The sequence below is a fragment of the Rattus norvegicus genome, chromosome 9 (genome assembly GCF_021556685.1).
Source record: "Rattus norvegicus strain SHRSP/BbbUtx chromosome 9, alternate assembly SHRSP_T2T, whole genome shotgun sequence".
NCBI classification, from domain to species: Eukaryota; Metazoa; Chordata; class Mammalia; order Rodentia; family Muridae; genus Rattus; species Rattus norvegicus.
In genome coordinates this window covers 74,175,462-74,203,449 of record NC_141542.1, presented here as the reverse complement: position 1 = coordinate 74,203,449, position 27,988 = coordinate 74,175,462, and the positions used below count along the sequence as shown (strand labels likewise).

The 27,988-nt window shown below is 42.9% G+C and overlaps 1 long non-coding RNA gene across 1 annotated transcript; it reads right to left on the bottom strand.

Moving 5' to 3' along the window:
- Window positions 1-381: 381 nt before the first annotated feature.
- LOC148003737 (uncharacterized) lies at window positions 382-27,988 on the bottom strand. The gene is made up of 3 exons (XR_015629135.1): window positions 27,888-27,988; window positions 3,026-3,174; window positions 382-2,346 (listed from the first exon to the last, which is right to left on the bottom strand). It is a non-coding gene; the product is annotated as an uncharacterized LOC148003737 (long non-coding RNA).

Here is a 27,988-nt window from a genome sequence, read left to right as displayed (position 1 = left end):
CAAAAAACAAAACAAAACAAAACAAAACCAAAAAAACCCAAAAACAACAACAGCAAAAAACTATGAAGTTTTACACAGGTCTTCCTATCAGCCTGCCAATATCTAGATTCTAGATTTACTCTGGAAGCTTCTGGAATCACTGTTCATCTGTGAGGAGGTTCTGTATGTGAGACATTTGCTCTTCAGAGTTTCTTTGTGCCCACCCGTCTTCTAGCATCCTCTTGGTGTTGCTTTCATATGATTTGAACTTTTCTGATATTACATTAAGAATAATTCGCCTGAGTCCTTTAGCTCCTCCCTTAGATTACTTGTATGGTTCTCTTCCTCACTGTGTTCTGGTTTGCTGTCTGTTGCTGTGATAATCAGCATGGACAAAGGCAATGTGGAGAGGAAAGGATTTACTTCAGCTCATGTTTCCAAGTCATAGTTCATCACCGAGGGAAGTCAGGGCAGGAACTATGGGCAAGCATTGCTTACTGTCTCTTGCTTCACTGACTGTCTTCTCATACAGACCAGGCTTACCTACCTAGGCATTGTGCTATTCACAGCTGGCTGGGTCAGCCCACATGAACTGTCAATCAAGACAATTTCTCACTGACAATTTCTCACAGGACAATTTGATGAAGACAATTGTTTAGCTGAGGTTTTTCTCTTCCTAAGAGGCTCTGGGTTGTGACAGGGTGACAAAACTAACAAGAACCCAGTGTTTACACCTTAAATTGCTAATTGAACACACGATGCTTAATTGTTCTCATTATTCAATGGTTGGCTTAAGTGTTCCTGCCTTGCACTACTCCATTGGGGCCCAGGAATCACCTCCCAGACCATATCCACACCCACCTCAGTCAGTCAGGGAGAGTTTATTGAATATACAACCCCAGGACTTATTGACCAGGGCCATGGCCCAGATTCGGGAACTGAACCATGATCCCAAGTTAAGAACCTACAGAGATTTCAAGCCCCAAATCCACAGACATCTGTGCCAAGTTATTTCACCAATCAGGATTTAGGGACAGGACAGTTCCTTAGGAACATGTCTTTGTTGGTCATTATTCCTGTTTCTTTCTACTGGTTGGGGTATTCAGCTGTGGCAGGGGACTTGTCTAATATTCATGCCCTAACTTGTGAACCAGGATGGGACTTGTCTAACATTCCTGACTTACTTGACAAAAAAAAAAAAAAAAAAAGGATGTCAGTTACCCATGTACACGTCTCTTCCTGCCAAGTAGGATGTCAGTTCCCAGGGAAGTCTTGGGAAGTCTAATTTTCTCAACCACTACTCAAAATAGAAGTCTCATTCCAAACAGTTTCTTATCTCTCTTATGTTGGGATCCATCCCTGGAGCAGCTTATACCACAAAAGCTATTGGATGGTTCGTTCAGGTCCAAGCTTATTGTGGGTAACCTCAAAACAGTTCTACTGACTTCTATCATGATTGGTTTTCAAGGACTCAGAACGTAACAGGATATGTAATCAATCTTGGTGTTAGAAAGTTTCCTAGTTTCAGCAGAAATATATGAGAACGTTTCCTTATCATGGCAGGGTAGCCAGGTAATGGTTACCTGGGCCTTAACATTCTATCTAGGCTCTAACATTCCAGGTAGGTCCCAACAATTCACTCTTTTATACTACCTCTTAATGGGTTAAATGAAAGATTTGTGCCTCTACCTGTGACATAATCATTGGGATAGCCCATAGTTTGGATCCAAGAAGCTCCTGGCTTTCTTCAGTGCTTTGGACCACATGTTTTACTCCCTTGTTCTAATCATTCTCTGCCTGTCAATCAAAATCACAATAGACCGAAGGACTTTTCTTTACCAATTATTCTATGTCAAATTAACAACTTTAAAAAGAGACTAATTTAAAATTTCTTTGCCACTTTCATGATTTCACTTTTGAGTGGGATGAGCTGAGTCTGGGCGTCACCCTCACATTTCTTCTGGGATGTTTGTCTAAAGTGACTTGGGATTTAAGCCAAAGGTTCTGTGATAGCATTTTTGATGTCAGGTTTGGAACTCTGGCAGGAAACTGTAAGTTGCTGCTGTCTTCGGAATTCTTGAAAATTAACATAGTGAACAGTTTAGTTATGCATAGCTGCAAGAAAAAATATCCACCTAAGCTAGACTAATTAAAGAGAGGTTTGTTGCGAGGACATTACAGCATCTCAAGGAGTCCAGTTTTAGCAAGGATGGCAGAATTTCGCAGAGCCGGAATGGTACCAATGTGCTTCTCTTCTGTCTTTGTCCTTCTGGCCCCTCGTGTCTGCTTGTCTGTCCCATTCTTTTGTCTCTGAGCAGGGACTTCAGTGCGGCTGGCTCTGCTTCAGTGCTTTTTCAGCCTGCACACCTGAAACCAGGAAAGAAACCGGGAGATCTGGGTGAGATTTCAGCCCTGGCCTTATCAGTTCCTCCAGTCAAGTAAGCAGGGACACATTATCCCAGTTGTCTGTCAGTGTCAAGTATGCCCTTGAGTTGGGGGATGTGGGCCAGAAACGATAGCTACATGGAAGGTTTTGGTAAGCTGATTTCTCTGCTCATTGCTACCACCAAGTATCAATATCGATGCAGTCTTTGGTTTTGTAAAGTGGAACAGAGATACCTAGGAACAGACTAATCTCTCCCCCTGACTCTTCAGAGAAAGTTAATGCACATACAATTTGATTTCCTCTTATTATATATTTTATGGATGTTGTAGAATATAAGTAGGTTTCTATGCAAACTATGTCTCCCTCCTTTTGTATTCTTTCTTCTTTTTTTAAAAGGTTTATTTCTTTTATTTCATATGTATGAGTGCTTTCCCTGCATGTACATATGTGCAGTGTGTATTCCTGACACTGACAGAGGTCAGAAGAGGGCATCAGAACCCAGGAACTAGAGTCACAGATGGTTGAAAACCACCTAATGAGAGATGGGAACGAGCTCAGGTCCTCTGCAAGAGCACTGAGAACTCCTCACTATCTCTCTCTCCAGCCCCATTTTCAGTTTTAGAAGGAGGAGAAGCCTGAATAAATGCACATCTCCATTACCTTCACAAATCATGCAGTGAAGTTTCCCACATTTGTGAACTGCCCGGGTCTGCACAAGCAGGGTGCACTGAATAGGTCTCACCACAGGAAAGCTGCCTTCATGGCTCTTATCTCCCTTTCCAAGTGGTCCTCAGTGCCTCAGGATAGTGCTGGATGAAGTCAGAAAGATAACTAGTTACATCAGATTTTATTCTTTGGTTTTGGTGACATTTTGAAACTAAGACAACTTTAGTTTGATAATCCATTGTGTGTCTTTCCCTGGACCTTAGCAATTAAATATTATAATTCTTCGTGAATCTTTGAGAAATGATAAGTCTTTTCTTTATGTGTTCTCTTCCTGCTATGTGACATTCCAACCACTTACTGTTCCTAAAGGACTTTTTTTCTTTTAGAAGTAAAAGTCCTCCCATATTAAAGGCTAGAAAGGGGTCAAAGAGACTTCAGTTCCTAAAGGTTCCTTTGTAATTCCCTTTCAGTGTTAACAAATTACCATAAAATTATCATAGAATTTCCCTTTCTCTTTCTCTCTTACATATAATCATAGAAATCAGAGACATTGTACAGTTGGCTCCCAACAGAAAATTATGCTTAAGAAAAAAAAAAACTTCAATGATCACCATGTAAAGTACCCACTAGTAATTTCCTGTGCTGCTGGTTAATCCCAGGCTGTTAAACCACTGCCCGCCAACCCACCTGGGCCATTTTTCCCATTACAAATTAGTGTGTGGCCAAGGGTAGCCAACTTTTCTGCACAGTGACTTAGAGAGCACACAATTAGAAAGATGTTGCCACAGGGAAAGAAGGTAATTGAATACAGTCCCAAACCGAAGAGCAGAGTGTTCCTCCGTGATCAGCTGTCGGATATCTCCATCTTGGCTCCCCTCTGCCGCTGCAGATGATTGGGGGGCAGAGGGGAGATAGGGGTGCAAACTAACTGCAGTTTCTTAAACCAAGGAAATCCATTCTTCTCCTTTGTCTTTACATACTCTGACCACTACAGAGTGAAGACGTAGGTTATCAGAAATGTCCTAAAATTATAAAACTAATTTAATATCCTAGAAAGGATAGATTCCCCCTTAAGAGACAATATCATCCTGACTTTCCCGTGTTTCCCAGATCTGACCCTGCATAGGAAGTGGGATGCGGTTCAAAGCACAGACGAGAAAGTGAATCTGCTTGGATAGGCTCTGTAATTGCTCACATCCTGGCTGTTCTCAGCGCCTTGGTAATAGAATTCACTTTGATCAACTTCAAAGCTTCCAATTACCTCGGGATAAGAATTACAGACATCAATTTATGATCGCAATTTAGAAACTCCGAGTATTTAAATATAATACCATACAACGAATGAGAATAATTAATATTGGCACTGCATATTTATGGCACTTCCAATTTCAGAAGACTATTATACAATATGCATCATCGGGTTCAACTTCCAAGCCCTCCTTTGCCAGGGAAGACAGGAGAATGAGCAGTGGCTCTGGACAGAAGGACCCATTTGGCCAGCTCTATGGACACTCCCTTCGTCCCCATCCAGCCTTTGGAGCTGTAGTATGCTGACCTTCCAAAGAGCACCTTTCGCCTCACCCCTCCTGCTCCTCATTGCCTTTGACCCCACCCCTCTGGCTCCTCATCACCTTTGACCCCACCCCTCTGGCTCCTCATCACCTTTCCTGGAGGAAAGGTCTGGACTTCTTTTCCTAACAGGCAATCTGCTCCATCATCACAATCTTATTTTCTCAGGTTCTTTCTGTATGTACTCCCAGTGTTAGTAAAAGTGGCCTTGCTATTGCAGGGCTGTGACCACCAATTGTGTCCTTTCTTTTTGCCAAAAATCACTCCTCCCCCCTCAATCTCTTGAATCTATTCAAATCTGGACAGTTCTGGATCAACAAGTCTTGAGAGTGTTCTAAGGATTAGTGATCAGTATGCTTAAAGCCTTTTATGGTTTTCTGCTTTTGACATTTTCTTCTATTCATTGTTTTTGGGTTGAATTCTACCTTGCTGAGTGATCCATTACCATTGCTACCTTTGTTTTTTTTGTTTGTTTGTTTGTTTGTTTTGTTATTGTTGTTGTTTCTTATATTTGTTTTGGGATACTGTTTCTAGTTCTTTGCATATTTAACAATTTTCTTTTGTCCCAATGAGTTTTCTGGTGCTTTTTCGTTATTACCAGACAGACTACTTTTCTACCTTCTGTCCCTAGGACCTTAACCACGCTAAGTGCCACCTAAGTAGAACCACGTGGTATTTGCCCCATTGAGTCTGGCATGTTTCAGTTTTAAAAATTCCAGTAGCTGCCCAGTGAGGTCTGGTCTCTGTAGAACTTCATCATTGTTTGTGAGACCCCAGCCAAGTTGGTTTTCCTCTCAGGTATAAAGTGGGCGTGTTAATGATAGCATTCACCTAGTGGGGCCACTTTGAAAATTAAATGGCTTAATGTGTTTCTTGTGCACATAGCTATCAGTATCTTAGAGTTCTTTTGCAGAAAAGTGGGTAAGAATTCCAAAGTGCAGAGATTTGCTATTGTGCAAGCACTAACATATTCAAGAAGAGAAAACTATATAGACCTTTGCAAACTTGAATCTGCCTGTACGTTTCTCTGAAAAATGTCATTGTTGCCTTTGTGAGGATCCAGCCGTGATGATTTCTATTCAAGGAAGAGGCAGCTGTGAACTCGTTGAGGCTGTTCTTCACAGAATCAAGAGGTTGTGCATTCTAGAAAGGGTTTCATTGCCATGCCTATCAAAGTCAGGGGGAAAGGATCTCTTGTGGCTTTCTTCTCATACCAGCACTGGCTAAATGCACATTTCATTAGCCAGCTGTGATTGCTACTGTATCTGCCTGACTGTTCTCAGTTACATAAAATACAAGTAGTTAGGATGCTGGAGTGGTGCGGAATAGTCCATTTGCACTCATTGGTTCATCCTTCATTTGATCAAAGGGTATGAACATCTTCGTTTCACTTTAGATTTTACCAAACACATCCATGAATTGGCCTTCAAAGTGACTACATTACCACAAACTGGATTAATCCAGCCAGCTTGCATTACTAGCGATAGTTTGTCTTTGTTCTGAGATAAACACACTGTCCTAAAAATTTGATATAGAACTCCTTTTAAAAATGTGATGAATTCCCTCATCGTACACAGCAGCCCAGAGACATTACTTATTGAAATGGATGCTGCTGTATAATGTATCTTATTGAATCACAAGTATTTCCCAGTTGATTATCAGATGCATAAATCCAATCAAAATTATCACCTATCGAACTGGAAACAGTAAACTTACAAACCCAAATGGATCACCTAGCAAATCATACATACTGCCACAACATTTACATATTGGCACTCTGTTACACGGGGAGAAGTGTTAACTCTGTAACAGAGGCCTGAATGATAGTGTTCTTTTGGATATGGCTCTATACCTCTACCAATGTTGTCTTTGCTTTGCAAAGGCACATTCCAGGTCATGGAGGCCAGAGAGTCTCCTTCACCTTCCCATTCCGTCTCTGCTGGTGCCAATGACCTTCAGAACTGTCCACAAAGCAGCTTTTATGTGGCACTTAAAACAAACAAATATCATTGCAAGGTGAGCTGGCACGACTGAGAGAACGTTAGGCTATTGTTGGTGTTCACGAGAGTGTAATGTTGAACCCTCATTAATATGCTGCTCTTGCTTTGCTGCTGGGAGGAAGTTGAATTGGGGGTTACCAGGAAAAGACAGTGCCATCTCAGGGGAGGCAATGTGGGTTTTCTAAAATCATTATAACTTTCAAGTGTCTGGTTAAGTCCTCTATTCCTTGTCTGCTCTGTGTGCTTACCATGCTTACCTTTGTGCTTTGTGAACACTTCCATATGTCATCAAGCATGATACTTATATATACACACAAATAAATGTATATACATGCATATTGTGTATATATGTATGTATTCATGTATATATGTATCTATATGTATACACACACACACACACACACACACACACACTGCTTTCAAACATGCCATATCCTCCATTCTCACATTCATACCAGTCAGCAGACAGGATTCCTACTTTTTCATTGGAAAGCCAAGGTCACCAATAGACCTGTATGTCTGCCTCCTTCCCTGTGGATTCTCTGTCTTCATTCCCTTGCCATTCAGTGTAGCAGATCTTTCACAACATTGGTATTCTTTGCCATGCTCCCTTTGTTAGTTAGCATTCTTTTTGTTGCAAGTGATAGAAAGGGTCTCTTGCTAAGTTAAGTAAAAGATGCAATTTACTGAAGGGCTGCAGAGGCAGCCTGCAGACATGAACCTGAGGGGAGCAGCCAGCAAAGTGTCAGCAGGACACTTCCTCTCCTGGGTACCACCTGTGATGCAGTCAGCTCAAGTGATGCCTTCTCTGCACACTCAGTCACAATTCCAAATTGGAGACTGTAGAGGGAATCTGATTGCCTGCTTAAGTCAGGTGTCCAAAGCCACAGGGTGAGACATAGTGACAGTGATCGCTCTTGTGTCACTGGGGTGGCTCCCTGTCACACATGGCCAGTAACTAAATGGTGGCAAAACCAGAAATGTAAAGAAAGCCAGAACCTCTCTGTCTACTGCTTTAAACAGAACCGAGCATCTAAAGCATCTCCTTTACAGTTTGCTGTGGTACTTCCAACAATAGCTATGGTTGGCATCTCTTCGTCCCCCAAAAGACATGCTCTTACATCCAAGTGTTTTTGTGGCTTCAAAAACAATGAGAGGCGTTGGGGATTTAGCTCAGTGGTAGAGTGCTTGCCTACCAAGCACTAGGCTCTGGGTTTAGTCCCCAGCTCCGGAAAAAAACAAAAAACAAAAAAAAAAACAATGAGAGGCTCTTTTCTTGAAATGGTATTGAGAAGGCAAAGAAAGCCAAGGGTGGTGTTTGAGGAATGAGATGCGGCTGAAGGCACATGTGATGAATGAGTGGTCGTCAACAGGGTTCAGATGTGAGGCTTTGGAGAAGGGATGGGATGATGAGGACTGTGACCTCATCGGTGGACTAATCTATGGGCAGACCCTCCATTTGAGACATCATTGGGAGTTGGTGGGAATGGGGATGTGCGGCTTCGTTAGAGGGGAGAGGTCACTTGAGGTGTGACTTTAAAGGGTATATCTTGACCTAACCACATCCCTCAACTCTTTCTGCTCCCCACCCCCCTGGGGCGAGTAGCTATCCTTGGAGATGCCTCTCTATAGCCTTAAGACCATGGAGCAAACCAAACTCTGAAACATTCGGAACTGTCAGCCAAAGTGACTCTTCGTCTCCTAAGCTGTTTTTCTAAGGAGTTTGGTGACAGTGATGAAAAGGTCTGACTGCAGCAGTCTCCCAATGGGCTAAAATACACCTATGCTTGTGACAGCAGAGATTTGAAAAGGAAAGCTTCTATAGCCAAGTAAGATAGATCCATTTCCCAAAAGATATAATTTAGGGTGGAAGGAAAAAGGGCGCTTTTAAAATGCCACCTGGTTAGTTTACGGCCTCTATCAGCACCGTAGAGATGGAGAAGGGAGGTGTCAAAAAAGTCAAATAGCAGATTTACTATCTATGGAAGATTAACAGCTCTGCTGGGCCTCAGCAAATGGAAGGAAAGCAGAGCAAAATCTTCCCCTTGGACTCACACTGGTGAAAAAGGCCTGGGTGAACAGACTGACCAACTTCTCTCTGCTGTGGGAAAAACCAAGGTCCCTCATGAGCCCAGTCTCATCGGGTTTGGGGGGGAGGTTCACGTGTGGACCCATATTGTCTTATGGGAAACAAACTAATCCTGATCTAAATAACCAAATTCTTTCCTCCTGTCAACACAAGAAATAACACTGACATCAATCTCATAAAGGATTTAATCAAGGCTCTCTTCATGTAGAAGAGGGCGTCAAAATATTCACAAGCTGGACTTTGGTGAAGACAAGCACCAGGAGGGTGGATATAACCAAGCCCAGTGTGGTAGTCTGACTAAGAATGACCCTCATAGGCCCATATATTTGAAACCTTAGTGATAAGGGAGTGGGCCTATTGAGAAGGATTAGAAGGATTGGAGGATTGGTCTTTCTGGAGGAAGTATGTCAATGAACACATAGCAGGCCCAGTCCTACTCTCTCTGCCTGCAGATCAGGATGTAGCTCTGGGCCACTGCTCCAGAGCCATGCACACCACCATAATGATAATGAACTAAAACTCTGACATTGCGAGCAAGGCCCCAGTTAAAAGCTCTCCTTTATTAGAGTTTCCATGGTCATTGTGTCTCTACAGCGCAATAGAACAGTGACTGAGACCCCCAGGAAAGAGTAATTTGTCCAAGACTAGAAGAAAGTCAAGACTTGAGAACTGAGCATAGCACAACTCTGCCTCACACAAGCAGATTCAAGGCCACTGATTGATGTAATCTGGGGAGGTCATACTTACCCAATTGACCTCTAGAGGGGATTAGAATAAAAATTATCAAGCAAAGGTCTTTATAAAGCTATAAAACCCGAGATTACTTTCTTAGTGCTCTATGAAAACCCCAGTCTCATCTAGTTTCTAGCAACCAGGCATCTGTCCTCCAATCTGTCCATCTTTCTTTCTACCAATGTTCTTGAGTGCAAGTTCATTGAATGAGTTGTCTTTCTCCTGCTCCAACTGCTGTTTCTGCCCTGGAGACTTAGTCTAACCTGTCTTCACTAGCTGTTTCTAAATGCTACCAGACATGTCACCTTTTAGAACAAGTGTTTGATAGTGCCTCCTTTGCTATTTTCAGATTAAAGTCACTCATAGATGATGTACCTTGCCTTTACACATAATATATTTTTAAGCAATATGATGCCATAACTTTCATTTGAAGAAGAAATTTTTTAAAAATAAATTTTTAACAAAATAATAAGTCATTCTAGTATTCAAATATGACAACATTTGAAGACAGAATGAAGTTAGAAATTTGAGTCAATAAGTGGCACTGTTATCATTTCACCTGAATGTGCCAACTGACAGAGGGGTAGGACTGGCAGGTGTAGGACCCCACAAGAGATTAAGAGGTGCAGTTTAGATATGTTGCTGGGAGTGGGCTTTAAGGTTTCAAAAGTATACAACAGGCCTAGTGTTCTTCATTTGGCCTGTGGATCAGGATGTAGCTTTCAGCTATTTTCCAGCACCGTGAGTGCTATCATGCTCCCCACCATAATAACTGACTAATCCTCTGAAACTGTGAGCCAACCCCCAGTTAAATGCTCTGTCTTATACGAGTTGCTGTGGTCACGGTGTCTCTTCACAGCCATAGAACTGTGACTAAGATACACAGCTAACAAGTGTTGGTTAACTCCCAAAAGAGTAAAAAATAATCCTCTTTCTATTTATATTACACTCATGGAAAACTCTGCATATATTTAAACTATATTTACCATTGTTTATATTTATATAGACATGGAGTTGGGCTTTAAGCCTAGATCATGACAAACAGTTTTCTCACTGATATAGATGTCTTTGGAGGGGAAAAAAATCACACAATCCTCTCAATAGATGCAGAAAAAGCATTAAACAAAATCCAACATGGCTCCATGGTAAAAGTCACAGAAATGTTTGAGAAGAGGGAACATACCTCAACATAGTGAAGACTACATGTGAGAAAGGCAACCTTGCTGCAGTCAGGAGGGAAATAACTGTCCACTCTCCCTCTCCTTTTTAATATCACACTTGAAGTGCTAGCTGGAGAAGGGAATGAAAGGGATACAAATAGGAAAAGAATTCAAACTATCCCTATTTGCAGATGGCAGGATAGAACATGTTAGAGATACCCGAAACTCTACCAGAAAGCTTCTAGAAATGAAAACAAAAAAAATTCTACATTCAATTTGCCCAAATCAATAGGTTTTTCTATATAGCAACAACAGACATACAGACAAGGAGATCATGTACACATTCTAGTTCAAAGTAGCCCCAAAATAAATATCTAGTGATAAACCTAACCAAGGAAGTTGAAGACCTCTATAATAAAAACATAAAAAAACCTGAAGAAAGAGAAGAAAGACATTAGAAAATGGAAAAACACCCGTGCTCATGGATTAGCAAGATTAATAATGTGAAAATGTTCATTTTACCAAAAGCTAGCCACAGAGTCAACCCAATCACAGTCAAAATCCCTAACTTATTCCTTACAGAAGTAGAAAAAAAAATCCTAAAATTCATATGGAACCGAAAAGGACCCTGGATAGTAAAAACAATCCTAAGCAAAAAGAATAATGCTGGAGGCGTTACTATTTCAGATCTTAAGATACATTACAAGGGCATAGTAATAAAAACAATATAGTGCTGGCACCAGAGCAGATATGTAGATCAATGAAATCAACTTGAAGACTTAAACATGAGTATATGTAACGTAAGTCGTTTAATATTTGACAAAAATGCCAAAACCATATGCTGGGGAAAAGAGAGCATCTTCAACAAATGATGCTAGAAAAACTGAATGTCCACAGGCAGAAGAATGAAATTAGACCAGTATCTACTACAGTGCACAAAATTAACTCCAAATGGACCAGAGACACGAATATAAAACCCGAAACTGCTAGGAGAAAATATAAGCAGTATTTTATAGAATATAGGTATTCTATAGAAAATAGGAGAGGATTTTCTATATAGGATTCCACTTGCTCAAGAATTAAGGCATACAATTGACAAGTGGAATTGCACAAAACCAAAAGGCTTCTGCACAGCTAGAAAAACAAACAGCTGTGTAACTATAATTTTTCAAACCTTATTTTTAATGATAGTTCTTAAAAGCTTTAATCTCCTTGTAGTCCACTCCTGACCAGAGGTAGTGGAGAAGAAAGGATATGGGGGTTGGGTGTGAGTGGACCTGTTTTGAAAGGTTCTTTGGAGCAACTGCCTTCTGTGTTGTCTGGACATCAGCAGTTCAGTTCACAGGTTAGCAGGCGGTGACAGCTCAGTCTGCTTAGCAAGCACCTCATGGATACTCTAGCAATCTAGTTCGGTAGAGTCGGGTTAGCAACAGTGATGACACAACCTAGCAGAGACAACTAGGCCTTAGCTCAGCTCGAGGCAGCAGGAGGGACCAACTGGAGCACCAGAAGTTCTCAGCTGTGCCTTTCTAAGGGAAGTGAAGATCAGCAAAGAAGCTTTGCACAGCTAGCCGTACCAGCAAGCCAAGCCCTGTGTTCATCACTCTGTGGTAGAGTCCTATTTATACCCTCCAAACATCATGTGTCCTCCAAGTCTTGCCTCAGCACATGTATCCAATTAGCCTGAGTTTGTGGAAGAGGCAAGAAACTGTGCACAATATCTTCACAAGTTTTTTGGTGCGTTTCTCTTTATGGAGTTCAACTACTCAATGTAAGGAGGATCAATACATGCATGTCTTTAGCATAGAATCCTTCATCGTGTGTCCTTTTATGTGTTTGCTTTAGCAGAACATCCTCTCTCCTGTGTCTGCTTCAGCAAAATGATCCTTCATGAGTCTGCCTTAGCCTTTCACACCTGTGTCTATGAAATGTTCCTTCACATCTTTGACCCGACAAAACACCAAATGACTTTCCAAAGAGACCTTATGTTTCCGCTTCATGACTGGGTAAAAAGGAGGCCCACAGAATGGAAAGAAATCTTGTTAGGTGTGCATTTGACAAGAGATTAATATCAAGAATATATAAAGAATCCCAAAAGAATCAACATAAACAAAGAAATGACACATTCAGGAAAAAAAAAAGTGGGCCTGGGACCTGAATAGAGAATTCTCGAAAGAAGAAATACATGGCTAAAAATTCTCTCAAAAGTGTTCCCTTTTTCCTATCAATTACAGAAATACAAATCAAAGTAACTCTGAGATTTTATTGTTTTCCCCAATCAAAAATGAAAAAGATCAACAAAACAAGTTACAACAGATGCTGGAGTGGGTGTGGGAAAGAGGGAGCCCTCATTCACTGTGGGTGAGGTTGCAAACTTGTCCAGCTACTCTGGAAATTAGTGTTGAGAATTCTCAAAAATATAAAAATAAACTTACCATATGACCTAGCTCTACTACTCTTTAGCATATGCCCAAAGAACTGGACATCTTATGCCTCAGATACTGGCTAGGTCATGTTCATTGCTGTTCTGTCATCAACAGCTAGGCCATAGAGATATCCTCGACGTCTGTCACCTGACAGCTGGGTAATGAAAATGTGGTACGTGTACACTACAGATTACTACTTAGCTGTACGGAAGAAAGAAACAATCAATTTTTCAGCCAAGTGGATGGAACTAGAAAAATATTGTACAGCATGAGGTAAGCCAGACCCAGAGAGAAATATTGCATGCTCTTTCTCATTGCGGGCTCCAAGCTCCAAATCTTCAAATGTGAGCCCATATCCTGCAGTAGTAACAGAAACCAGGAGTGTAAGAAGAGACCATTGCTGGAGTGAGGGAGCAGTAGAGAGGTTCCCCATGATAAAAGTGACATGATCAAGGAAGGAAAAAGACATGGTGGCTAATGGTGGAGGGAGGGGAAAATACAGAAGAATGATGGAGTGGGAGAATATCGGTAAGGATATCTGAAAAAGTCATAAGGAATCATACTATTAGCTACTTACCTAAAAATACCTGTAGTACATGCAAGTATATGCACAGAGCTTAAATCAAATCTTCCCATATGGATTGAAAATGTTCCCTTCAAGTCCATCCAACAAAAACTCCAACATCAGAGGAAGCACCCAGCCTTGCAGAGACTTGAAGTGCCATGGTGAGGGAATACGCAGGGGACCCTCACTCAGAGGAGGATGGAAGGGCTAGGGGGAAGGATTGTGGGAGGAGTGACCAAGAGGGTGGCAAGAGTGGGATATAAAGTGAATAAGTAAATAAGTAAGTAAATAAGTAAAATAAAAAGAAACCAGAAAGCATTTTTTAAATGCCACCAAAGACACATACATACAAACTCCAACACCTGGCTCAAGAAACCCCCTTTTGTGTTATTGGTCAGAGTTGTCCAAGAGGCTCTCAAAACATTACAGGCTATTAATGTTGTCCTTGGTTGCACTTCCTGCTCAGATATAGAAGGTAAGTCTTTATTGCTGAAGACACTATGCATTTCAGACACAGGGTAAAAGGCCTTCGAGCTGGGACTCACATGAATGCTTCCTCCTGGAGGACCAGCTTTCATGGTATCAGAAGGTGGCATGGAAACTTTCAAAGGGAGAACCAACCAACAGAACCAACCAACAGCCCTCTCCAACTATAGTGCCTGCGAGCCACCACACCCACCACACCCAGCATGGCATAACAACCATCGAGGTGCAGTGTGGCACTCACATATTAGCAGTAACCAGAAATCTAGCTAGTGAACCTAGAGCTGGTGAAATCATGGATCTTGCATAAGAACCCATAACCATGCCAGTACTAAATCAGCATGATCTCTAACTATACTCTAAATATCTAAATATTTGTCCCTTTTTGTCTTTTGTTTTGTTTTGTTTTGTTTTGTTTTGTTTTATCTTATTTGAGACAGGGTTTCTATGTGAAGCCCTGGCTGTCCTGAAACTCACCTATAGACAGGTTGGCCTGGAACTCACAGGTATCTGCCTGCCTCTGTGCTTATATTCAAAGATGTGTGCTCCTCAGCCCTCATCAGGGAAACTTCTCTTTGCAAAAGACAGAGACCATTACTGAAAATCACAACTGACCAAAGCAGAATTGTAGATCCCAATCCCAGTGGAGACATCTACCACATAACTCTTGTACCTAAAGCTCGGGGATCATTGAAGGAGAACTGAAAGATTGTAAGAGCCAAAAGATCAGAGAGCCTGTTGTGTGTCTTCTAGGAATGTCAGAAGCTGTATCAATGAGGTGTTGTCAAATGTTATGCTGAACAAGGGCAAAATCAATAGATTTGCCAATGTGGATGGAGGCCGCAATCTTACACAAAGACTACAGGCAACCAAGAAACACTGAAAGTAGGAGACAGATTCTTCGTCAGGGAAGAGCACAGCAACTGGTTATCAATACCAAAAGTCAGCCTTGAAAACTTACAATCAGTTTTAACCAAAATCTAAAACTAGAATGTGCTCACCTATTTGGAGTTGGTTCATCTTCCAAAGTGGCCACTGACGATCACTGGGTGTTAATGTGTGATGCATGTCATGCCCATCCTTTCAAAGAATGCTGGCATACAGATGTGAGGAGAGGGCACAGAGAGCATTTATCCTTCGTGTTCATAGACAAGCTCCCTAGAGTAATAAGTGAGGAACCTCACTTGCAGTTGATCCTCAGTTAGACAACAAAATCTTGCACATTGAGTCTGACCTCACAGTAAGGTGAGGCTTTTGAGGAAGAAGGTGGGCTCCAATAAGTCACCACCTACGTAGAGCAGGGCTTTTGAATAAGATTCTGTCTGAGGAGGCCACCCACACTCTTGGAGGCGAGAATAGGGTTCCAATATCCTGGAATTGGAGATACAGATGGTTGTATGCCATGTGGGTGCTGGGAATCCAACCCTGGAAAAGCAGCAAATGGCTATTAACCACTTAAGTTCTACCTCCAGATTGCTCGTGTTTAAATAGCTATAGAGAGAGGCTGGTTTGTTACACAGCATAGATGAACCGCTATAGTAACCGGAGAGTCCATTGAAAAGGAACCCTCTGTGAGGGCTACCTAAGGCTTCAGCTCCTCACTCTCTGGAGACATCACAGGTGCCGGTTTATCTGAAGAAACACAGCCCCTTTGACTAGTGCTGCATTTTACCCCACTAGCTTTCACACAGTAGGTCTCTAATTTTGCTTATCAGATTCTGAAACCACAAAAATAAAAGCTGTCTTTGGTTCAGTACACCTGCCCATAGTTTTAAGCAGTTTCTCTAACTTTAATTTTTACCCTCAGCTTCTGAAATCTTTGGCAGTGGATCATTTGTGCACTGTGAAAGCTTTGGGATGTTAGCAAATTACATGTCTTTCGTTGACCCTTCTGCATTTCTCTCCATTATCCTGGCCAACTGCAAGGTACATGTGATTAAGTATCATTAGCCAACCAGAGCTAAACAAGCTACATAAATAGACATGCCAACCTTTGACCAGGTACAGGTCCCTGATGCTTTCAGAAGCGGGAGGCTGGGCTTTATACCTACATTTCTGTTCTTGAACTAGATTGGGTTTATGTGGAGTGATGAGGGCACTGAATGGGAATTAGTTGGCTGTGGTCCCCACCTAGACCTTTCCTTCTATTTGCTAGGGGCTCTGGGAGTTCCTTTGTCTCACTAAGCCTGGCTTCTCTTGTCTGATGATGGAATATTGAAACTATCTTGCCTCTCCCCAAAAGGTAAATATGGGAAAACCACGATAAGGCTTTCAAGGGCTCATAGAATTGCAGGCTGGTCAGCACAGGTCAGCAAATGCAGGTGTTGCCCTTCCCAAGGCTTTGCGTCTGTGTGCTTAATGGTAATATGTTACTTCACTGTAGTGTTATGGCTGGTGGAGTGGCCAAGTGTGGTGTTTACCACGGAGAAAGAATACAAATGGCTCTGACACAAAGTCCTCATGTCCTGGTGCTCTAGCTGATAGAGCACTCCTCTGCCACCCAGCCTCCGAGCTGGCTGTGGAAGGACTCTTCAGTGTGTGCTGCGTATACTTGGCACGTCAGGGCTGAGAACAGTACTTTACATTTGCATGGTGCACCTGAATGGAAAAGCCTGCCGTGCTTTTTGTATCCTAGTAATAGATGATTGTGATGCCCAGGACAAGAAGACAAATGAAAACACATGTCTCCTTCACTTCTCAGGATGGGAAAATATTAAGGAAGATAACATATCCTAGCCTTGTATCTTGAGATATACCTTCACGTTGACATTGAAAGTTCTTCGTACTCTCTCTCATTTCTATCCCACACCATGAGCCTCTCACATGGGTGGATAGCTCCTGCACCCAGTCCGTGCTTTCTTTATCCATACGCCCACCTTTGTCACTTGTTATGCTGGAGAGTGCATTGGGGCGAGGCACGTTCCAAATGCCAGCCCTGGAAGTGGATCGACACCTCCTGGGCAGAGACTTCTTGGGTCCTGTACACTGGAGTGTGGTCCCAAATGAGAAGCAGGGGCTTCGGTGACTGTATGTCCTTCATGCTGCCAAGTCATTCACTCTGACAGGATCCTGAAGATATAGCTCTCAGATCTCCACTCTCCCTCCAGCTTCAAAGCAAGGCATGGCCACAAAGAGTATGTTGACAACTAGGGGTGCCATTAAAAGATATTTTTAAATGAGCTTGGTCTGTGCTCCATCCAATCACTCAACCGTGCTACAAGTAAGAACAGACACAGGTTAGAAACAACCGCTATGTCCACAATTCACCGAAAACTGACATTGCCTTGAGTCTGTGGCCAAGTTATCCTCTGACTTCCTTTAATCTGTACTCTAGAACAGATACTTGGGAGCATCTGGCTAGCCATCCGCCAGGCCTGGCTCAGTTGGACTTTTACACACACACACACACACACACACACACACACACACACACACAGAGAGAGAGAGAGAGAGAGAGAGAGAGAGAGAGAGAGAAAGAGAGAGAGAGAGAGAGAGACCTCTATGCCCCAGCTACATTGGAGCATTCTAGATGGAAGCTCACATACCATGAGTCTAAATGTTTAAAGATATGTGTTCAGCCAAGATAATGCTAAATAAAACATAGCCTGGTCTTTCACTTTGACAAATACACCTTCATTGTGTCCTTGAGGCCCAGGCCCAAATAGAAATGGTAATTTGTTGAATTCTTTTGGGTTTTATGTCAGATTGTGTAGCCAGCATAATTAGCCCCAGCCTTTGCTGAGGATAGGCAATACCCACCCCCTGCAAATCACCCTAGTGAGGCCAGGCAATAGCAAGTATAGACAGCTACTCACATTCACTTCTATCCTCACATTCAGATTCTATCCATACTAGCTAGAATCAGGTGGCCCTTGCCTAGCCTAGCCTCAGAGTAACCAGTGTTGAGAGCAATCTGGGAACCATCTAGGCAGGTATCTCCAGGATGCTGGGTACCTAAACTAAACTCTACAAGTACAGAGGGTGTGACCTTCTGGATGGAGACATCTTCTGCCCTCTAGATTTATCTAGGAGCAGTGGGGTGCCAAAATTGGGTGTGGCTGAAGTTCTCTAATGCTTTGTGCCGGAGACAGGGCTCCAGAGGGAGAGGGAAAAGAGGGTTGACTTTCAGATATGTAGAGGGCAGACTTTAGAGAAACCCATGAGGCAGTAAACTGCAGGCCCTTGGAAATAGGAACACAGTTAAATCAAGGAGATGTACACAGTAGAAATCCAGGTACTAATGAGCAAAGGACACTGGACTAAATGAGATTTCTCATACCAACTGATAGAAGGAACAACGTTATTGATAACAAAGAGCCTCACAGTGCCCCCAATCACTGTCTCTAACCGTGCAAAGGTTGTTGCTGCATTATCTGTTGGTAAGGCTGTTTAATAAAACAGCTGGTTTGTCAGGGGTCATTAGGGACATTTGAAGGTACCTAGACAAAGTTACATATAAAGCACATTAGCAATATTTGTAAATGCCAGAAACATGATAAACTGCTTATGTAAGAGCAGTTTCAACTACCATCTGATGCCACAAACTTTACTGGCCCAGTCTCCTCCTGTCTGAATGATACCTTCTGTATATTTGGGAAGATAGTTTCTTACCTCACAGTTCAATAGAATTGCCCAAGCTCTAATCATGTTCCACATTCCAGACAGAAGGAATACTTAAGAGTAGTTTTCCTCAGAAGTTCCTCCTGCCAGTTCTATGTCCACCTTGCCGTCCTGAACTTAGACAATATCTAAGTAGAAGAGGTACGGAATATAGAAATACTACAATTAGCTAGCATTGCCCTTAAGGGTGAGTGATGTTTCTATTACTATTAAAGAAACAATGCAAATCTGAGGAACTATGCTCTGCCTCTGCCATAGGTTTAAAGAAAGGAGTGACAGAGTTGCTTCTGCAGAATGATCTCTTGCTTCTGAACGAGTGAGCCTCCCTTAGCAATGCCCAGGTTAGTCCTGGCCCTACCCTTCCATTAGGAGAGTGGCTGAAGCCTGCCTGCATCTGGTCCCCTTTCTTCTCAGGCAAAGTCTGCAGCAGTAGGCCAGTCTAGATACCTAGTGAGAGTCACGTCTTAATTTGTCCTTGCACAACTCATCAAAGGCGATTTCTCTCTTTGAATAAGCTGAAGCTGGAGCCATTATTATGCCCGGAAAGGCTGTGAAGTTTCCACGGATCAGCAGTTTTGGTCGTTGACTCTGCCTGATCAGATGTAGAGCAGATCATAAACTATTCAACACGTAAACACTGGCGGATGTGCTTTGCATGGCTAAGTCGCATGGAGTGCGGTGAGTCCTGAGAGGCCTTGAACCCATCCCAGCTGGCTGGAACGGTGCTTGTACATCCTGTCAACACAATGTGACAAAGCTAGGGAGCAAGAAGGCACTGAAGTGGGAAGGTACTGAAGGGGGCAGAGGTAATGAACAAGGTGTCTACTGTCCATTGGAGAATTGTTTTAGTCAGGGTTGCCTAGAGTAATCAAACGTATACACTGAATTTATATACAGAGAGAGAAGGGACAAAGAAAGCCTACCTCACAAGATTATGGAGTGTTAAGGAAATCATCATGCAAAAAAGCCTACTTCAGGTCAACTCCTTTCCATCATGATTCCACTCCATCTTCTTTGCTGGAGCACAGAATTGTGTGTTGGTCCCACCATTGAAACTAGCTTTCTCTAGTAACTTCTACCTACTTGGTTTCCTGAGTTTTGAGTTGAACACAACTCCACCCATTTCTTTTCTCCCCAGTTTCAGAATGTCCTTCCTCAACAACTGTCTGGCTCTGATCAGCTTCTCCCTGCCATACAGAGACCTGTTGTGAAGGTTTGAATATGTATGACCCAGGGCATGGCACTATCAGGAGGTGTGGCCTTGTTGATGTGGGCATAGGCTTTAAGACCTTTGTCCTAGCCACATGAGAGACAGTCTTCTTCTAGGGGCCTTCAGATGAAGCTATAGAACTCTCAGTTCCTCCTGCACCATGCTTACCTGGACTCTGCCATGTTCTCACCTTGATGATGATGCACTGAGCCTCTGAACCTGTAAGCCAGCCCAATTAAATGTTGTCCTTCTAAGAGTTGCCTTGGTCATGGTGTCTGTTCACTGCAGCAAAACCCTAAGACACGTTCGGAGGAAGGATTTAAAAGGCTTCCTATCACCCAAAACCTACTTGTTTGGGTAAGTGCCATTCTAGCCCAGGGTGTCAGTCAATACACAGTGTGGAAACACCCAGAGCCTGACAAGCTCTCTGGGACTCTCCATTGAAATCCAGATGGCTAAATATTAGAAAAAAGGCAAATCTCTGCTTGAGTCAGAGAAGGATGGAGAATTAAACAGAGAGACACAACCTGTCCTTCTTCCCCGTTGTTTTACTTTGCAGTTCAAAACCCTCACTCCCTTCTCACTGGCCTTTTAGCTGTTAACATCAACAGGGACCAGAGCAACCATGTTGTATTAACTTTAGTCAGCTTGGAGTCTTCGCAAAGCAAAAGCAAAGGAACTTGGTCTTAAGGCTGCTTTGCTTCCTCAGTCAGACTAATGTGGAGAGGCCCCCCTCTGCTATCATCCTCCTCCTCTGCACAGTGGATGGTGCTTCCCCAAGGCTGAGCTGCCTCAGCTGCCTCAGCTGCCACTCAGCTTTCTTCTTGGCTCAGCCTCTCTTTGTCAGCATCAGTGCTTCCTCTCTTGGATCACTCCAGCATGAGATGAATATACTTTATCATCTTCAATTTAGTAGACAGAAAACACAAACTTTCTCCTGACCTGACAGCCTCCCCCAACTTCTACCACATGTCTCAAAACATCCCAGAAAGACCATTCTCTCTGTCTCTCCTTCCTTGTTCATGCTCGGCCATGACAAATCCAACTCCCCACACTTTCCAGTCTTTTCTTTCTGTTAAAACTGTTTTTGTTGTAATCCCAACAGTCCCAGAGCCAACAGGCCAGGAAGGACTTCCTGTTTCCACCTGCTGGCTTCACACTGGTTTTCAGTGCTGTTCGCCTGAAAGGCCACCATGTCTCTGGCCGTCTTCCCTCACCCATCACCCTCTCTCAATCTCTAACTCTAGCCAAGCACTAAACATCTACTGTTCAGCCCAGAGCTTTAATTTCCTTTTTACATGCCTTATGTATTATTTATGTTTTCTGTTACTGAGACAAAATACCTGAGGGTTTTGAAAAATCCGAAACAGGGAAGTCAAGATTTATTTTGACTCAGTTTCAGTTTATGACCACCTTGTTCCTTCTAGAGGAGGGAAAATGTCATGGCATCAGGAAGGCATATGACAACAAAGCTGCTTATCCACAGTAGTCAGGATGCAGAAAAAGAAAAGGAAAGAGTATTCTTCAAAGTCATGTTCCAGGGACTCATTTCCTTCAATTAGACCCACCTCCTAATATTCTATTTATCTAGGAACCAATCAATGAACTGATCAATCGACTGATGAAGACCAATCGACTATTGTCCAATGGTCCCACCAGCCTGGGACTGTACCTTCAACATAGGATCCTTTTTGGAGGACATTTTATATGTAAACCACAACACACTATGAGGATCTAGATATGATAAATCCATTCTCATGAGTGTAGAAATATCATTAAATGACATGTCTATGCTTATTATTCCTTAACCCTTAAACATTCTCTGGGATCTACTCTAAACTAACTGCTAGAATGCACCAGTGGATGGCTCGTGGGTGTTGTGAAAAGTTTAGAATTGATTCTCTGATTCATTTCAACCCATATTTTTCTTCATTCTTCCTCAACATAACTCACAAAACTACCAAGTTATTTGCTCAATCCAGTGGCCCATGATAAATGTAAGAACAATGTGAGAGACACTGTCTCTGCTTATTGTGATATGTCCCAAATAACTAGACCAGTAACTTTCACACAGTAGACACTCAACATTCAGTTGCCAAATGAATAACGCTTTTAATTTGTCTCATGCCCTATCCCATTTTCCAAAAACACCAATTCTTTATTACACAACAACTATACCCTGCAGGGCCCATCACCCTTAATTTCTAGGACTGTTTTCTGGTCACTTCTTACTTGGACTGTGGATATTTTCTCCTACCATCTTGTTGCTTCCACTTCTGTTCCTTGTCACTCTGTCCTTTATAGCACAAATTGATGTCATTCCTACCTTAAAAATCCTCCAGGCGGGCTGGAATCGCTCTTAACTTAGCAGTTAAGAGCACTGACTTGCTCTTTCCAGAGGTCCTGAGTTCAAATCTCAGAAATCACATGGTGACTCACAACCATCTGTAATGGGATCCAATGCCCTCTTCTGGTGTGTCTGAAGACAGAGTCAGTATACTCATATAAATAATATAAATCTTTAAAAGCAAATCCTTCAGTCTTCTCTTCAGGGAGTGGTGGGAGGAAAGAATTCTACCCAGTTCTGCCCAGCTGTGACACATAAGAAGCACAATGACCAGCATGACAAGATTTGCATAAGTGCACTAAGTGGCTGTCTAATTAGACTTAAGGCCCAGTCCACAGGTGGGAAATCATGTTTGGTACTGGAAACCTACACAGCTTCCTAGGGCCGGTGAGGGCATGAATGTTAGAAAAGAATCTACTGCCACCATTTTGTTGGACCAACATAACTCCTTACTATAGTCTAAACCTTATTCTTAAGCCCCCAGATAAGTATAGCTACCACCCCTCATCAAAAAAGATCATATTTACAGCAAATGGAGACGATCCCCCCAAAGCTATAGTAGATACAATACAGAAATCCGTAGACTACAGGGTGCCCATCTGTAATCAATATATCTATGTTACAATGTCTCCATCTCTGGCTCTGGGAATATCTCAGAAGAGTGGGGTAGAAAGATTGCCAAGAACCAGAATACCAGGAAGTCAGCTATGAAACATTCTTTCTTAGAAATCTGCGTAAACAAGACGACAACACTGGCAATGACATTTAATAAGGGCTGGGTTACAGTTTTAGAGGTTCAGTCCATTATCATCATAGCAGGAAGTATGGCAGCATCCAGGCAGATATGATGCTCTAGAAGGATCTGGGTGTTCTACATCTTGATCTGAAGGTAGCCAGGAGGAGGGTCTGACCTCTGCAATGAGTGGAACCTGAGCATAGAACCACCCCCACAATGACACACTTTCTCCAACAAGGCCACATCTATTCCAACACGGCTATACCTCCTGCTAGAGCTCCTTCCCGTGGGCCAAGCATAATCAAAGCCACACACCATCTTACCCCAGTGCCTACGGCACAAAGCACTTGTTCTTCATTTATTCAATGAATGATTCGAATAAACTTCATCGGATAATGACATGTGTGTTTCTGAGGTGTCTGGTTCTATCGTGCAGGCATGTGAATGCTAACAACCCAGATGTCACAGTTGCCTGTTCTTTGAGCCTTCCATATAGCCTTCCAAAAACACAATGACCTCCTTGGGATGTTTGTGAATTCTTGGCATCTTAATTTCTCAGAAGAGCTCTGGTTTTAATTTGCCTGCCCTGTAAATTCTTGGTCTCATTCACATCTTGACTCAGACAGCTGCTCTCGGCTTTCTGCTCCAACATATGGAGACAAGAATTTCCCTCTTCTGCTGGCACCAGACACAATTGACCAAGCATTTGAGGATAAAACTGGGTTTTCTTGACGTGTTGGAGCACTGCCGGGGATGGAGAGGAGGCAGCCAGAGGACAGGGTGTTCACACAACACTAGGAAATCAACACGTTTTCTCAATATTAAGCATTCTGTCCTTTCAAGCCCTTCAGCCCTTGCCAGCAGGCTGCCACTGTGATTTCTCATAGGAGAAACTTCCTAGCCCCTCCCTCTCCTTTCCACAGCTCTCCTTCTCTTCCCTTTCACAGAACAGTTTCCTGTTCTCTTCCTGTCCTTTCAGACCAGAGTTGTGATGGGAAAGATAAAGAAACACTTAATTTCAAATAAACAGAAAGCAATCTATTCCTAAGTATCTCAGCGCCTTAGACAGGGAGCTGATTTGATCTGATATGGTTTTGTTTGTTGGTTTGGTTTTTGCTTGTTTCTTTTTTGCTTTTGGAGACAAAGTTTCACTGTGTATCCCTGGTTGTCCCCCAACTCACAGAGATCTGTCTGTGTCTGCCTCTGCCTCTCTAGAGCTGAAGATAAAGCTGTGGGCCACCATTGCCCTGCCACATGGCTTTAAAGAACACATCCTCAAGCTCTACCAACACATCCTGTGGACCAATCAAGGGAAGGATATTATTGTTCTTACACCAATGACTTTGGTAGTTTTTTCAAAGAATTCTATGGATGGGCCAGACTCTGGTGAACCCCACCGTTTGAGCACAATTTCTTCTTCATTGGGTCTGCCAACTCCCATGGCCTAAATGTAGCTTGATTTGGTTGACCATGTAGGAACCCTGGTAGAGGCAACTAGAGGAAAACCTCTGAAGTTTCACATGTTACAAGTATATTCGGAGCCAAAGAGGAAGAACGTTTCCATTTGGATGTGAAATATGTCACACCAATGGGGATGGCCTGATTTGATTGACAAGGACGAGCTGAACACATAGAAAGCTTCCTAAATCTCAGACACTATAAAGAAGATAATAGCAAACTGCACTCCTCTGGAGAGAGAGATTGAAACCATTTCCTCTAGATGGAAGAATGTGGAAAGGTCATGCTTGGATTACTCAGGGAAAATGGCAGATGACTCTCCTAAACTCAGAGAAAAATGTGTTCCCAGGCTTCAAGATGATCTTTACTCTAGGCTGATCTAAACCATTCAGTCCAGACAAATAAAACAAAGCAAAGCAAAACAAAACAAAACCATTTGTGTCTAAATACAGAACTGATTCTTTCGAGAGAGGTCTGGTCCATTGTCAGCCTGCTCAAGTTCAGGAGACGTGATGGGACTGTAATCAGGACAGTCTTTGTCAATGTCCCCATGGGTTACTAAGTAAGCTACGAGCCACGTCCTGTGGAGGAGCTAGAACTGGGACTTTGCCAGCATCTGTGGCAGGATAGACACTAAGAGGCTGCTTCTGTGGCTTTCCTTCTCTCCACAGCAAAGCTGGCCCAATGAGGGCCCTGATATTCAACCCAAGTTTCTCTCTCTCTCTCTCTCTCTCTCTCTCTCTCTCTCTCTCTCTCTCTCTCTCTCTCTCCTGAGAAGTCTCCATTGGAAGCTAATTGTGCAAAATGCAGGAAACAGATGGATTCTTTGTCTTGGAAGGAAGTTGGGCCTGTCCATTGGGCCTGGCCCAACCCCTCTGCTGAGAGCTGTGTACTAGCTCTCTGAGTGTTTTTCTTTCCATCTTGCCTTACAATTACCTCCCTGGCTGAGGCCTTACTTGGTCAGAGTCCATGACCAGATGGATGATTCTTGCTCATTCTCTTCTCTGCCTTCGTTTGCAACTTGCTCCAGAGGTCTTGAAGTGAGCTTGCAGGGCTTCTGCACTCATGTCTGGGCTCCATGTATGGCCCACAGGCCTTGCAGCCCCTCCAGGGAAGCAGGTTGGTTTCTTGTTTGTTTGGTTGGCTCTGCTTTGCTTTGTTTTTCAGAATGGACGTTAGTAAATGTTCCTTCTTTAACTCTCCCCAAACTCAACACACAGGCAGGGAATAGGCAGGTTTCTCTGTCAGGCTGGCTTCTCCTTCTGCCTACTGCCACCAGCTGAGCCCAGTTGCTGCAAGGTTCAATCCACCTTAATCCATGGGAGCCCTGTTTTCTACACTAGCCAGAATGATCTTCAAGTGCTTGGTAAATTACCTCACTGTCTGCTTAAGTTCCTCAGGCATTGGTAGCTCCAGAGCTCTATGTGGGGCTATGGTGGAGGTGGGGGCTGTCTAGAGTAAATGGTAATTAAAGCAGGGAGGGAGCGGAACTGGTAAAGGACATTCGCATAATGGAGACCCCAAGTCACTTTGAATAAAACCTGTTTTCAAGTCTTTAGAAGACAACCTAGCTCTTTTCTTTTACTCAGCCTTCGGATAGTTACACCTTCCCTTCACTGGCTTGGGAATGGCTGTAGCAGATCCTTCTAGAAACTGAGCTCCAGGCTTAGAATCCTTCCTACACTCAAACACTGTCAGATTTTGAAGATATATAACTTTCTGTTGTGAGATCTGCCATGTACAGTATAGAAAATTCAGTTGCAGCTCTGGCTTCTACCCACCAGGTGTCAGGAACACCCAACTTCCATTTGTAAACAATTAAATGTTGGCAGTGGAAGATGTCTCCATGGTTAAGAGTGTTTGCTGCTCTTGCAGAGGACCTGAGACTGCTTCTCAGCACTCACGTTGGGGCTCACAAACACCAGGAGATCTGACGCTTGCTTCTGACATCTGGGGGCTCCTCCATACATGTGGTGAACACAAATGCATTCAAGCACACACATACAAAACTAAATAAATGTTACAAAAGAAACTCTATCAGAAATGTCTCCAGAAATTTCCCAAGATGTCCTAGAGGCCAAATTCTGGCAAAGAGCCATCAGTCTAAAGGAACACTTACTGTCTTCTGGTGGTTTTCATGGTTGGACAGCTCTTAAGAATCACAGGTTAAAAAAAAAAAGTTATCGTGGTATCAGGGTAAATTTATCTGCTATGAGGAGGGATACAAAGTAACTAAAGGCCGGATGTGTAATCAATTTAACATTGGCTTCAGAAATAGACAAAAGATCTACAGGATGAAGCCTGGAGCTCACAGGAGAATGCCCGAAGAAGAACAAGGAAAATTAAATATGACTAGACAAAATAATTCACGCACCACTGACAGAATTTAATTACAGATAACTATGGTCTATGAATGTGAATCAAAAAAGTACCAAAGGCAAGGCATGCAGTGATGGCAGAAATGATACCCACCATGGACTTGCTGGGAACGCAGGACAAGAGCTGTATCTCCCCATGGTCCTAATCAATAAGCAAGGCTGGGTAAGCAGTTGAGAAGCTGCTTACCTGATGGTATCACTGGCCCATGGCACTGGGCATAGGCGCTTTATAAATCACCTCGACATCCATCCAAGCACGAGAAAAGCCAAACTGAGGCATCAGATCTCAGGTCTTGGAAGGATGTGACAAGCGCTCAGATAAACGGAGCAGAGAAGAAACAATAGGGATGAGGCAGAAGTGAGATGTCCCCTTCCCATAGGAAGCAAGCAATGAAACTGTATTGCAGGGGTGCAAATTTGGACACCGGGAAGGCATCAGAACAGTTAAGCAAATCGGCCTAGGCAACTTGGAATGGAAAAATGATTACAGTACGGAGCTCTCCCAAGGAAAACAGGAAACACGCTGGAAAGCACAAAGCCTTTCTCAAGCAGACAATTCCCACATGGAGGTGGAAACTTGAAAGGAGATACAGCGCTCCAAACACTCCGTAACCACATAACAGCTGCCTGATGCAGAGCAGGGCTCTGTGAATATGTCTTTGAAACTATCAGCGGCAGCAGCTGAATAGGACGGGCGCTGTGAAGGCTCCTTACTCTGTAAAGAGAGAGGCTTTTACAAGAGAGCTGGGAGACCACGGACTTCATGATTTCAGCAGCAGGGGAAAAGCCTTTTGAAGCTCTAAACCACAGCTTGAACATAAGAATCTCTAAGGAAGTTATGTTTAATTACAAAGAAACCGGCACATTTTTTTTTCCAGTGCGGGGAAACCATCCCGCAAACCTGTGAGGTTAAACTGTAAAGAAAAATGTTAATGGATGGAGCGGCTGAGCCAAACAATTTAAACACCTTTCTGGAAAGCATTTGACACCGTTCTTCATAAAACCCTTAATTGGCAAAAATATTTTTCTGGCATTTACAAGGCAAGCTATTTTAACTACATTGAGAAAAAGAATCCCACCAACCAGTTTTGAGACAGGCTATCATGTTATCGTCAGTATTCGGGGAAGGACAGGAAGAACACCGAGGCTCCCTTGAAATACAGTGCGCAGCTCCAATAAAAGAC